We start from the raw sequence: 14,159 nt of genomic DNA, 5'->3' as shown, positions 1-14,159 counted from the left end.
ATCCCTGCTCAGGGAGCTGGATCCCACATGCCAGAACCGAAGATCCCGCACGCTTCAGTGAAGATGGAGGATCCTGAGAGCCACAGCTAAGATCCAGCACAGTCATAAGTAGATTGATATATTTTTTTTAAAGAAGACTCATTTTCTCATTTACAGGTGAAGCTAGAAATAGGTTCACATTCTGCTACATTGCTAAGGTTGTGCTCAAAGAAGGGCCTTATACTCACCAGGTACAATGGAAACACAAGCAAACTTTGAATGCCACCAGCCATTAGGTCCCCAGCAAGGAGTGGACTAGAGATTCTGTTTCTCACCGCTCTGTAGAGGGGCACGGAGCATGCAAGGGAGTGAGAGAGGGAAATATCACTGCAGGCACATCTCAGTGGACACACAGAGCTCCTGCGAAAGGCCCTAGCAGGGGCTCTGACTGGGTAACTGCTGTGTCACATTGGTCTGCCCCAGAGAGAGGGGGCCACCAGTTTCTGTTTATGGAGTCACTGAGAATCCCCAAGCACAAGCAACCAGTTTTTAAGAATAGATTGCAATATGCCACTAACATCCTTTAGGCTTTAATATAGCATTTGCAAGTAAATTAAAACCACCATTCTAAATTCAAGTTGCCTGGACCAGCTGTTTACGTTAGGGTCACCAGCTTCAGCTAACTCAGGAAAGTCAGCCAACTAAAGGAGGGAAGGAAGTCTGTTACAAATTGGTATTTGTTTGAGAAAAATACAGAATCCCCCACCAGAGTTCCAGGATTCTTCTGCCAAAATGCAGCCTTTACATCCACATCGTCTGAATTTCAGTGGACATTTGGAGAGTACCAGTTTCCATGGCAAATCCAAGGAAGATATAGTTTCCCCAACTGTTTACTCTTTGAGTACAACCTAAAAATGGCAGCACATAGGAAAGCCTGACCCACTTATGTAACAGGCATAAGTTCACTTTCTGATGAAAACCACACTAATTTAGAACTTCCTATGCTATTGTATACATAGTAGATAATTAATGTTTGAATTCCTTTCCATAGAGACTAAAGGAAGCAGTAGAATATCCTGGAGAAAATTCTAGGAGTGGAAGCCAAGAGTTCTTCTGCTGGACCCCAAATTTGTTGTGTGATCTTAGGCAAATGGTTTTAAATCTCTGGACCTAGTCTGCACGGTGAAAATTATGTCTGGGCCTCTAAGATCAGACTCAGTGCTAAAACTAGGAATGTCTAGTTGTGCTATAGCCTAGAAAAACAGTTCAGCATTCATTTTCAAGTCTTATATCTAGAAATACACTTTCCAAATTTCCTTTACTTGTTGAATCAATATTTGCATAGGAGAACTTCCACAATAATACTCCAGAGATAGTCACTCTATGAAAAATTGCAGAACTCTTAAGTGTTTCTTCACATTATATTTTTGTGTGTTTGCATTACGTTTTTCACAAGACTGTTTCTTCTTTTCACTTTTGAAAATTAAAATATTAATAATTATGTCAACCACAAGACCACAACTGTGAACCAGAGTGGAGTTTACCTGCATGAGAAAGGGTTAATGTTACCCCTCAGGGAGTGTTTTACTCTCTGCTGTCATAATATTTGGATTTTTTGACAAGGTAGGATTAAGTAAACATTTTTAACCATCATGGGATGTTAAAATACACACACACATACACACACATGTATGTATGTAGGCACATAAATATATATTGGGTTGGCCAAAACTGTTGTTCAAGTTTTCAGTAACATCTTACAGAAAAACCCAAATGAATGTTTTGGCCAAACCAATATGTCTGCTGCTGCTGCTGCTAAGACACTCCAGTCCTGTCTGACTCTGTGCAACCCCATAGACAGCAGCCCACCAGGCTCCACCATCCCTGGGATTCTCCAGGCAAGAACACTGGAGTGGGTTGCCATTTCCTTCTCCAATGCATGAAAGTAAAAAGTGAAAGTGAAGTCACTTAGTTGTATCCGACTCTGTGGGACCCCATGGACTGCAGCCTACTGGGCTCCTCCGTCCATGGGATTCATCAGGCAGAATTACTGGAGTGGGGTGCCATTGCCTTCTCCCATCAATATATCTATGTATGTATAAAACCATGTTAATTTTCATCAGAATTTAAAAGCTAATTACCGGTTTCTCTTAAATAATGCTCTAGAAATATCTGTCAGGCAAAACATAAAATATTTATAAAAAGAAGCTTTATTGAACAAAGTTCATAAACCACAAGATACCATATTCAAATAAAGATTATAAGTACATTTAAATTTCTACTTGTCTCATTTCGGATCACAGTAAACCAGCCTTACTCTCACTGGTCTTTACAACTTGCAAAATGATTTGGCTTAAGTTTCCTTGGGGATTCTACCCTGAGAAATCTCTCCACGGTCTCACCATTACTGTGAAAGTCTCACATTTTAGAAGGCTGCTGCAAGCAAGTCTCCTTACCCCAAACTTACACAACTCCAGACAGTTTTTAAGGCTGTTTATGTACAAGCACATGTGTTTCCACCTCTCCTTGTAGCTCGAGGAAACAAAAGCAATACATGCCAACTATTTATTTACAATTCCAACATACCTAAATAAGAGTCAATAAAAATATTTTAACCCGTTTTATCACAATAGCTATAATAACCAGTCTTCAAATTGTATTCAGTATCTGTCACAAATTATCTCAAATAGAAGTTGAATTTTACTTACATGCCCATAAAACAGAACCATTTAAAATATTTATGGTAGAATATTTATGCACTGCTGCTGCTGCTGCTGCTAAGTTGCTTCAGTCGTGTCCAGCTCTGTGTGACCCCATAGACGGAAGCCCGCCAGGCTCCCCCATCCCTGGGATTCTCTAGGCAAGAACACTGGAGTGGGTTGCCATTTCCTTCTCCAATGTGTGAAAGTGAAAAGTGAAAGTGAAGTCGTTCAGTCGTGTCCGACCCTTAGCGACTCCACGGACTGCAGCCTACCAGGTTCCTCCATCCATGGGATTTTCTAGGCAAGAGTACTGGAGTGGCTTGCCATTGCTTTCTGCGATTTATGCACTAAGCAAATATTTATGTAGCTCTTTGTTTATGCTAGGTACTTTGCTAAGGATTGAGCACTCAAAAAGCAAAACTCAAATCAAATAAAGATATTACACTAAAGCTATTACACTTCCTGACCCTGGATCCCTGGCTCAGGAAGATCCTCTGGAGAAGGGAATGGCAACCCACTCCAGTATTCTTGACTGGAGAATCCCATGGTCAGAGGAGCCTGGCAGGCTACTGACATGACTGAGTGACTAAGCACACACACACTAAAGGCATCATCTCATAGATGCTCACTTCATCTAGAGCTTGCTTCTCATCCCCTTCAGAAGCAGATCTTTTAAGTGCATAGAATCCAAGCAACGCTTGAAGTTCTAACCATATCTTCTTTCCATGCCAGGCTACTTTAAAAATATGCAAACTGTGTTGAGAAATATAAATAAGCTCACAATCTAGTCAATGGGATTCCAATTTGCAAAACTAGAAACTTTACTTTCTTTAACGGATCTTATCTTGCTCTTGAGCTCAAAAGTGCTCCACGTTTGGTCAGTTAAGAAGTAACAGATCATTGTAACATACTGTTCAGGAAGAGTTAATGTGGCAAGCCTGAGACTGCTCTTTAGAAAGGACAACTTACAAGGCTAGCCCTTGGCTTGGGTCTGGGAATTTGGATTTCAGGAGGGTTCCCACCAGTTCTGGGTTTCCCCGGTAGCTCAGCGGTAAAGAATCTGCCCAATGCAGGAGACGCAGGTCCGATCCCCGGGTGGGGAAGATTCCCTGGAGAAGGAAATGGCAACCCACTCTAGTACTCTTGCCTGTGAAATCCCATGGACAGAGGACCCTGGTGGGCTACAGTCCATAGGGCCACAAAGAGTCAGACACAACAGCGACTAAACAACAACTCACCAGTATTGGAACCGACAAGAATGATTCATGGTGCCCAGGCTGTCTACACAAACAACATGGCTTGTGCTGCACACCTGTTTTGCTTTGGGGAGTCTGAGATTTTAAATTTTTTTTGCCATTGCCACACAGAGTGTGTGATCTTAGTTCCCCAACCAGGGATCAAACCCACCCCCCTACATGGGAAGGACGGAGTCTTAACCACTGGACCACAATGGAAGTTCTGAGTCTTTGGCACCTGCCAGGCAGAGAATGCTTATGTGTTGCTGTTGTTTAGTTACTAAGTCGTGTCCAACTCTTTTGCGATCCCACGGACTGTAGCCTGCCAGGCTCCTCTCTCAATGGAATTTCCCAGGCAAGAATACTGGCGTGGACTGCCATCTCTTTCTCCAGAGGATCTTCCTAACTCAGGGATCGAACCTGCGTCTCCTCAGTTGGCAGGCGGATTCTTTATCACTGCACCACCAGAAGAGCCTGTGCTTATGTGACCAACTTAAAAACCCTTGACTCCGAGTCTCTAATGAAGTTTCCTGGTAGACAGCACTGTGCATGTGCTATCATGACTCACTGATGGTTGAATTGTGTTCTGTGTGACTCCACTAGGAGCAAATCCTGGGAAGCTCGTATCTGGTTTTCCTAAACTTCACCCGCTGTGTTTTTTCTCGTACTGAATGTACCAGGTAGCCTTTTTCCATAAGTAGTCTTAGCTGTGAGTGACTGCTGCCAGTCCTTCTAGAAAATCACAGACCTGGGAGTGGTCTCGAGGGCCCCCAACACACATGTAATTAATGAGTATCTCCTCTCCTCCAAGTACTTTCTAACAGCTGAGGATATTTCAGTGAGCAAAACAAAAGCATTTGCTTCAGGGAGCTTGCATTCTATTTGGAGCAGTTAGAGGGGAGACAGAGAGAGGAGGGAGGAGTCAGGCAACTAAAAAAACAAGCAAGCAAATTATATTAAGAAAATATGCTTGATGGCGAGAGGTGCTATGCCAAACAAGAAAGCAAGAAAGGGCTTCTCTGGGGATCCAGTGACACAGAATCTGCCTGCCAATACAGGGTACACGAGTTCACTCCTTGGTTCAGGAGGATCCCACCCACCACAAGGCAACTAAGCCCAAGTGCCACAACTGCTGAAGCCCACACACCCTAGAGTCTGTGTTCTTCAACAAGAAAACCCACCAAAATGGGAAGTCTGCAAACTGGAAATAGTAGCCCCAGCTCGCTGCAACTAGAGAAAACCCCTGAGCAGCAAGGAATACCCAATTCAGCCAAAAACAACTTTAATAAAAGAAAGCAAACAAGAAAGAAGGTATGGAGTTTAGTCATGGAAGGCTTTGAGTTAAGAGTGGAAGGAGGTATGGAGGAGTCATGGAAATATCCAGGGACAGAGTTTTCTAAGCAGAGGGAACCGCTGGTGCAAAGACCCTTAGCATGTTCAGTTCAGGAATAGCAAGGAGGATGGTGCGGCTGCAGGGCAGCCTGGGGGTGGTGAGCAGCCCCCAGGAGTGGTAGGCGATGGGCTGGGGAATGTGGAGGCCAGACCAGGTGGGCCATTACCAGCTTTCTATCTTTTATTCTGACTCAGACAGGAAACCATTAGAGGGTTATGAGCAGAGGAATGATTTGATTTTAAAGCATCATTGTGGCTCTTTATGGAGGATACACTGTAGATTACTGCAATAGCCCAGAATTTGTGGATGACTTAGATTCAGAGTATATGAAAAAGAGAGGAACCCATGATTCTGGGGCTTCAGTTGGTGAAGTTACTGTGTATTGAGGTGGGAAAACTCAGGAAGGAGCAGGTTTGGCAGATGTAGAAGTAGGTCCGAATCAGAAATGTAATTCTCTCCTCCAAAAGGAAAATTTCATTTCTCTCTTGTGCAGACCAGCGAGGGAGATGGCAGAGCTTCCTTCAAAAGCCACTGACGCTTCGATGATCATCACACAGAGGTCTGGCAGCAAGGATCCCATATTCTACATGACTCTTAAAAGAAAACAAATGTGGCTTGTGATATCATTGCATAGCACATTGTTTTTGTAATTTTATTTCCATTATATTATGCACTTTAATCCTTTGAACTTTAAGAAACAGAAAATTCAGTATATCTCTGATTGTGCATAAAGGAAAATATATCTTGCCTCATTTTGATAGTGTTTTTATGTAATTGATCTCATTTAAATCCTATAACAACCCACTGTGCCCAATGACAGGCCTTACCCCAACTTTACAGCTCTGAACACTGAGCCTCGGGACGTGGCTTTGATGTGATTTACAAGGTCAGCATTAAAATTCGCATGAGTATCATTTTCTAGCCTATCAGTCTGAAGGCTGGTGATCTTCACTGACCGTATTTCCATTTTGCTTGTGTAGATGTTGCATAAAGGACTCTGAATGAGAACTTAGAATGATCTTACAGGGAGGAAGAGGAAATATTAGAAGTTGGTAACAAATGACCTATTGCTTAACTTAGCTCATAAGCTTTTAGAGACAGCATCGCTTTATTTCTCTCTGGAAGTATCTCAGACATTATCATATTAAAATATGTAGTTGGTATACATATACACATAAAGACACTTCCTTCCATATGAAAATTTCTTTGGTGTGGTACGGCTTGTTTCTCAAGTTAAATTGGCTGCTTCCTTTGTATCTGAAGCTCCATGTTGGTGTTACAGGAAGCACCATCAAAAAGGTCTGCCTTAATAGTTGTCCTGGAGCAATGAGATAATATTATCATAATTAACAAGGTTCAGAGGACTTTCAGGTAATGAGAATGTACAGTGTTTTTAAAAAGTAAGAAAGATGGGCTTAGTAGAATTCAAAGGCTACAAAAACTCCCTACTACTTTTCCAGTAACCTACTTGTCCAAGCCTAAATACCTGCTGAACAGTATTTGGGGAAATAACCTGAATAGTTAATGAGTACCTTGAATTGACGAGTGGGTAGAATAACATAAATATTTATCCTTTGAAGTGTAACTAATGGAGCTTCAGTGTATTCATAGTGGAGCTCCATATCAAAGTTCCATTTCTTTGGTTGGTTTAAAATACCTCATTAATATTTTGCGTAATGCTGAGGAACTACAAGACCATTTCTAATACTATTTTTAGCTAACAAAAACAGTGGCGGCTCATTTATATAAAGTTCTAAACTAAAGAAAATTAGGTGATTCTTTTACATTTCTTTTTATAAATTCTTGGTAACTGAAACAATTGCAGCCAACACTTTGGTATATTTCCTTCCAGGTTATTTCAATTCGTAGATTTGGTGTGTGTTTTACATTCTAGTTCCATTACTCCATGGGTTCGTTATTTATGTATTTATGTTTTTGGCAGTGCTAGGTCTTCATGGCTGCATGGGGGCTTTTCTCTAGTTGTAGAGGGCAGCGGCTTCTCATTGTGCTGGCTTGTCTTGTGGGGAATGGGCTCTGGAGAATTCAGGCTTCAGTAGTTGTGACTTACGGGCTTAGTTACCTTGAGGCACACGAATCCTCCTGGACCAGGGATCGAATCCATGTCCCCTGCATTGGCAGGCAGATTCTTAACCACTGGACCACCAGGGAAGTCCCTCCCTAGTGCTTCTTACACTTTACTCTGCAGTGAAGTAAGGAGGGAGGGGTGATCCTAAAGGTTCTGCTACCCAGACAGATTCTGTCTGCCCTTTGTTCTTCTATTAATTTTTGCTGGGTATGGTGGATTCTGAGCCCCCAGTTGTTGGTCACCCTCAGAGGCCTGCAGGAGAATCTTCCCCTGGGGTGAAATATGCAGACAGAAGTAGAGAGTACCTTGAAGGTTAAGCACCTAAGGGCTAGACTGGACTGAAGTATGTGATAAACCGTTCACGCAGGACTTGCCTGCTATGTGCCACTTGATGCTTGCATACTTTTCCTTCTCCCAGGTAGACGTGACACTCATTTTCCATCGCCACAGCAACGGGAAGGAAAGCTGAAAACAGGAGTGCCGGCGGGAGAGCTGCAGGGCAGGACGCAATGCCATCAAGTGACTGGAGTCCCGTTATTAGGAAAGGTGAAAAGGCCACTGAAACTGATAAGCAGGCCATGGGAACTGAATAGTCCCAGCGATGAGGGAGGCACTGGTGAACACTGAACCCTTTTTCATAGTTTGATTTCTTTTAATAACAGCATCCAGTGAAGGCTTTATAGTTTTGAAAAACCTCGAAATGAAGGTTAGTCTGGCAAGGGATGGCCAACCCCTCACAAAGCTATTAACCCATCTAATTGGAATTTGATCATGACAATTAAAGGCACAAGTCCGTCTTTTCTTTCTATGACCTTCAAATAAGATCTTCGTCTGAAAGCCCTGTCTATGACAACAATTGATTTAGAAATCCGAAAAATGTGTGAGGGGCATTAAAAAAAAGGTCTGGCCTTCAGTAAACCTTTTGTCCTTCTTTGGAATAAGTGTATTACATTGTGTTATCTTTGCTTTTACTTTTAAAATGATTATTCTCAACTTGAGGCATAATCTACAAGATCTATGCTCTTCAAAATATCAATGTCATAAAAGACAAATAAAAGCTGATGAAGTGTTTCGGATCAAGAATGGGTAGAGTGACAAATGAATGCAAAAAACAACCCCAGGTTTTTCTTTTGCTATAAAAGACACGCATGGAAAAAGTGGTGAGATATGAATAAGGCCTGGATATTAGATAATAGTAGCACATCAATATTAATTTGCTAATTATGGTAATTGTGTGTGATTCTGTAAGATAATATCCTAATTTGGGACTATGTAGATATTCATTTCAATTCATACTTATCCTTAAAGTATTTAGGATTAAAGTTAGCATCATGTATGCAACTTACCCTACAATAGTTCAGGAAAAGATTACATACACAAAGAGAAAGAAGAATAAAGTAGTGTGATTCATATTTGAGGATCTGGTGTGAAACTGTTTGGAAATCATTGTATTATTCTTTCCTGTAAGTTGAAAATTATGTCAAGTAAAAAATTTAAGTAATGAAAGATAGCTTTTAAATCTTAAAACATGTTTAACATGGTCTTATTAACATTATATAAATATTGCAAGGCACCACCATAAACACTTTCAGTTCAGTCGCTCAGTCGTGTCCGACTCTCCGCGACCCCATGAATCACAGCACGCCAGGCCTCCCTGTCCATCACCAACTCCCGGAGTTCACTCAAACTCATGTCCACAGAGTCGGTGATGCCATCCAGCCATCTAATTCTCGGTCGTCCCCTTCTCCTCCTGCCCCCAACCTTTCCCAGCATCAGAGACTTTTCCAGTGAGTCAACTCATCGCATGAGGTGGCCAAAGTATTGCAGTTTCAGCTTTAGCATCAGTCCTTCCAATGAACACCCAGGATTGATCTCCCTTAGAATGGACTGGTTGGATCTCCTTGCAGTCCAAGGGATTCTCAAGAGTCTTCTCCAGCACCACAGTTTAAAAGCATCAATTCTTCGGCGATCAGCTTTCTTAGTGTTTTTTCCAAAGCTTTTTATTTTGCATTGGGGTAAATCTAATTAACTATGTTGTCACAGTTCCAGGTGAACGATGAAGGGACGTAGCATACACAGTCACGTCTCCATTCTCCCTCAAACACCCCTCCCATACAGGCTGCCATATAACACTGAGCCGAGTTCCATGTGCTATACAGTAGGTCCTTGGTGGTTATCCATTTTAAATATAATAGTGTGTACATGTCCATCCCAAACTCCCTAACTATCCCTTCCCTCCATCTTCCCCACCTGCTCAGCAACCAGAAGTTCATTCTCTAAGTCCATCAGTCTGTTTTGTAAATAAATTCATTTAATTACTGATAATATGTGTTTTCCTTTTCATGACATACACTAAAATCCTAACGGTGAAACATGATTTTGCATTTATAGTAAGAAATGAGCTAACTAGTCTTACTATTATATATATATCACCAGGAGCAACAAATCCTGCCAGTCATCCAACAGCAAGAATTGTTCCCTAAGAGAGCTGATTTACACAGCAGGACATCAAATAGATGATAAAGGCACAGAATATTGGTGAGCAATTTAAAGGAATACTATCATTTTACCACTGTACATTTGAATATCACTTTTATTTTTTTTCTAAGTATTTTTGCCCATACTATCTCATTGTATACCCTGCCTTATATTTAAAACTTGCCATTTTTCAAGTGGCCATTTTCACAGCTAGACGGGGTTTTTAAAAAATCTATGTATATTTGAAGCTGGTTAAAAACAACTATAATCTGAGAAAGACCTCTTAGTGACTGGAGCTAGAAAAGGAAGATGGAGAAGGCAATGGCACCCCACTCCAGTACTCTTGCCTGGAAAATCCCATGGACGAAGGAGCCTGGTAGGCTGCAGTCCAAGGGGTCGCGAAGAGTTGGACAGCACTGAGCGACTTCACTTTCACGCATTGGAGAAGGAAACGGCAACCCACTCCAGTGTTCTTGCCTGGAGAATCCCAGGGACAGCAGAGCCTGGTGGGCTGCCGTCTATGGGGTCACACAGAGTCGGACACGACTGACGTGACTCAGCAGCAGCAGCAGCAAAGGAAGAAGGGGATTTTATTATTCTCAAAACACCTGGAAATTTGAGGTTGCTTATTCTCAGTCTATATCACAATGCTGAAATCTAGCACTTGTCTTGGGCAGTCTGTCTATGATAAATAATTTTTAGTCATGAAAAGAATGGGCTTCCCTGGTAGCTCAGATAGTAAACAATCCGCTTGCAAAGTGGGAGACCTGGGTTCGATCCCTGGTGTGGGAAGATCCCCTGGAGGAGGGCATGGAGACCCTCTCCAGTATTCTTGCCTGGAAAATCCCCATGGACAGAGGAGCCTGGTGGGCTATAGTCCATTGGGTCCCAAAGAGTTGGGCATGACTGAGCGACTTACACTTTCACCTCCACCAAGTTCTGTGTCACACCCATTCACACAATATATCATGTTAGCTCCTTTTTTGTTTTTTCACAAAAGGGCATGTCCAGACATGGTGTGAAGGGCCGGGAAGAGGGGTGTCATTACAGATCAGCTGGTTGGAACACCTACCAGTTAGGGCAGGTTTGTGAGTATGAGCCTCAGGCATACTGGATCTGTTCTCTGTTCCACAGCACCCAACTACATCTCCGGCATCTACCTACGCAAACTCAATCAAGATCAGAACAACTATATACCTAGTTGTGGGTGGATCAGCCCTTGCATATCACCTGACTTGAGAAGCAGTTGCCTAATCATCGATCATCTCTATAAGACAGGTATCCAAAGAATGAACAAACTATCTTTGTTGTTACACAAAACTTGCCAAATTGGAAATTATCTCCCAGTTCTAAGCATCTCTCAACTAAATGATACATGCATTTCAGGGTATACTAGGAGTAAAAAGGAAAACAGAAGAAAGGGTAATATGTCAGAAAATTTTTTAAAAGGAGAAAGCTGAGAACGAGTAATAATTGGAATTTTTCTTGGAGGCTATCCTTTCTGTTTATGAAAATGAAAGTGTCACTCGCTCAGTTGTATCTAACTCTTTGCAACCCCATGGACTGTAGCCCACCGGGCTCCTCTGTCCATGGGATTTCCCAGGCAAGACTACTGGAATGGGTAGCCACGCCCTTCTCCAGGAGATCTTCCCCACCCAGGGATCAAACTCAGGTGTCAAACATTTCAGGCAGATTCTTTACCATTTGAGCCACTTATAATTATTTATAATTTTCCTAATATTCATAACACTAGGTTTAGATTTGGAACTCCCCACCGAAAGTGTCTCTTGATCTTTCTCCAGAACTTCATATGCAGTATTTGATTATACAACAATCAAAATTTACAGCACACTGCATGCAAAGGACAAAAGTAAAACATCAACACTAACTGGAAATGCCCAATAAAATACAGGAACTTTGTTCTTCCCTTGTACTTTTCAGTCTTTTCTAAGGAGACCACCATAAACTACTCTCACAGCTAGGGGAAAAAACCATTTAAACCGCCTGCTAGTTAAGACAATGCCATTTTATATGTTCCAGAGTCTGGAATATGGGCATTGCTTCTCCTCTCCTTCTTTCACTCTTCAGACAGCCAGGTTTGGATATGAGATACTCTACTTTGATGGCAGGCCAACATCAAATTAAACTACTCCTGAATTTCACAAGTCTAACATTTCAAATGAGAGATTTCAGCTCACTCCACATAGCTTAACACACGTGTGGTCGATGAAGCACTGCTGATAGAATAATTAGCTTGAATAATGTGTGAGAGGGTAAAGACAGCTTTTTAGGCAGTCACTCACCATTCTTTCCTCTGTGCCCTTACAAACGAACTTTCAAGAGGTAAAGAGGGAGAAGGGCCTTTCCTTTGACCCAGCCCAGGATCTCTGCAGCAGTGTGTGCAGTGTTTAGAAAGGAATGCACACGGAGAGGTAGCCAGCCAGCCAGATCAAACCTCGTGCTCCTCTAGAAGAAACATTTTGAAGCCAGACAACCATCATATCGCATCTTACAAATCTTATCTAGTGCTCCGTCTTGAGCCTTCGTACCTGTGACAGAAAGAAAAGGTGTGGACGCTGGGTGTATTTGAACAGCCATTTAAGCTATGGTTTCTATCAGTATTTTTAAAATCTACCTTCCTGCAACCAATCCTTTTACTTTGCTGGTTAATTTTAACACCATCTTTAAGAGGTGATAGTTAATGGAGAGCATAAGAGAGCAGACACAAGTGAAATGTAGCACTTCTCTGGCTAATCCGGAACTGCCAGTCACAGCTCAATCCAATACAGTTACCACCCCCAGGCCCGGGTGTGCAGGCTTATTTTGGAGTTAGACCCAGCTGGGGCTTGAAACCAGCTCCAGACGTTTCATAGCATTGCCAGATGGTGGGATCCTCTAGGAAGCAGTTCTACTGTGGGCTTTTTACTCCCTAACCAGGTCTTTGAACATAATCTGCTTTCTCACCCAGGCACCAGCAAACTCAGCCTTCTCATTCCTAACTAATCTGCTCGCCATATCTCTACTCAAGGGAGAAATGAGGAAAGAGAAAAAGCAGGGGGAGAGAGAGGACGAGAGGGAAAGATCAAGGTCTCCTATTTCCTGGACGTGCTAATAGAAGCCAGTGTTCTTTTTCTTCTTGGTCATCATGATTTCTACCCCCACCCCAAGTACTGTTTTTTCCTATTTTTAGCTTTGTTTTAAGAAACCCTTCTCCTCTTCAGTCTTATCAGATGATTCAATTTCAAAACCCACTGACATCTTTACCAACCATCCCACAGTCAAAGCATGGTCTGGGTTTGAATTAAGAAATATCCCTGGCAAGCCAAAAATATGGTATTTTTAAAGTAGTTTCTCCACAGCATGAGTATTTGGTTTCGGTGTTTGGTTATTTTGGGTTTAGATTTTGGTTTTTGATTTTTGTTCTTGGCCAATTGATATGTCTCCCTTTCCATTCATTTTCAAGCCTCGTCCCCACTGACTTTGTGAGCTCCCCCAGATTTTGTGCACTAAATTCTCTTTTGCTTTAATTAGACAACTTTTGGTTCACTGGCATTGCTTTAGCCAGCGTGGTCACTCAATAAGCAAAAATGTTTACCAATACACTTGGCCTCTGTCTTGCCCCTCACCTCTTCTCCCAATTCTAAAATTTCTATAGATTAAGCACAGATTAGATGACAATTACACAAGTGTTATCTCCTAGATAAATTTTCCAGATCAGTGAAATTAAGTGAATTGGGAACAAGAGTTGCTACAAGACAGGACTATTTCAGCAGCATATCTTGAAATGTATTTTATATATATATATATGGCTGTGTTTGGTCTTAGTCACGTCACGGGGGATCTTCTTGCGTCACATGGGATCTTCTTGCGTCACGTGGGATCTTACCCTGTGGAGCAGGGACTCTCTAGTTTTAGTGCTAGGGCTCAGTACTTATTCAGCTGAGGTGCACTGGCTTCTTAGCTCCCCAGTATGTGGGATCTTAGTTCCGCCACCAGGGATGGAACCCATGTCCCCTGCATTGCAAAGCAGATTCTTAACCATTGGACCACCAGGGAAGTCTTGCGAGGTGTATTCTTAAAAGATACAAAGAAAGATACGCATGTGCACGCCCTTCTGCAGCACTGGAGGTTGGGACGTGGTTTAGTTTTAGCCATGTGGGCTTTAGTGAAAGACTGTGGTAGGATCCCAACCAGTAGTCTTCTCCTCTGATATTCTTACTTCTTTGTAAATAAATGTCAGTGGGACAAAAATAATTGGAACTCCGGGAAAGGGATAAAGACGGAAG

The sequence above is a fragment of the Moschus berezovskii genome, chromosome 23 (genome assembly GCF_049115385.1).
Source record: "Moschus berezovskii isolate FMDL1 chromosome 23, NW_MosBer_1.0, whole genome shotgun sequence".
Lineage (NCBI taxonomy): Eukaryota > Metazoa > Chordata > Mammalia > Artiodactyla > Moschidae > Moschus > Moschus berezovskii.
The sequence above is the reverse complement of the archived record's forward strand: the minus strand, read 5'-3'. Positions refer to the sequence as shown.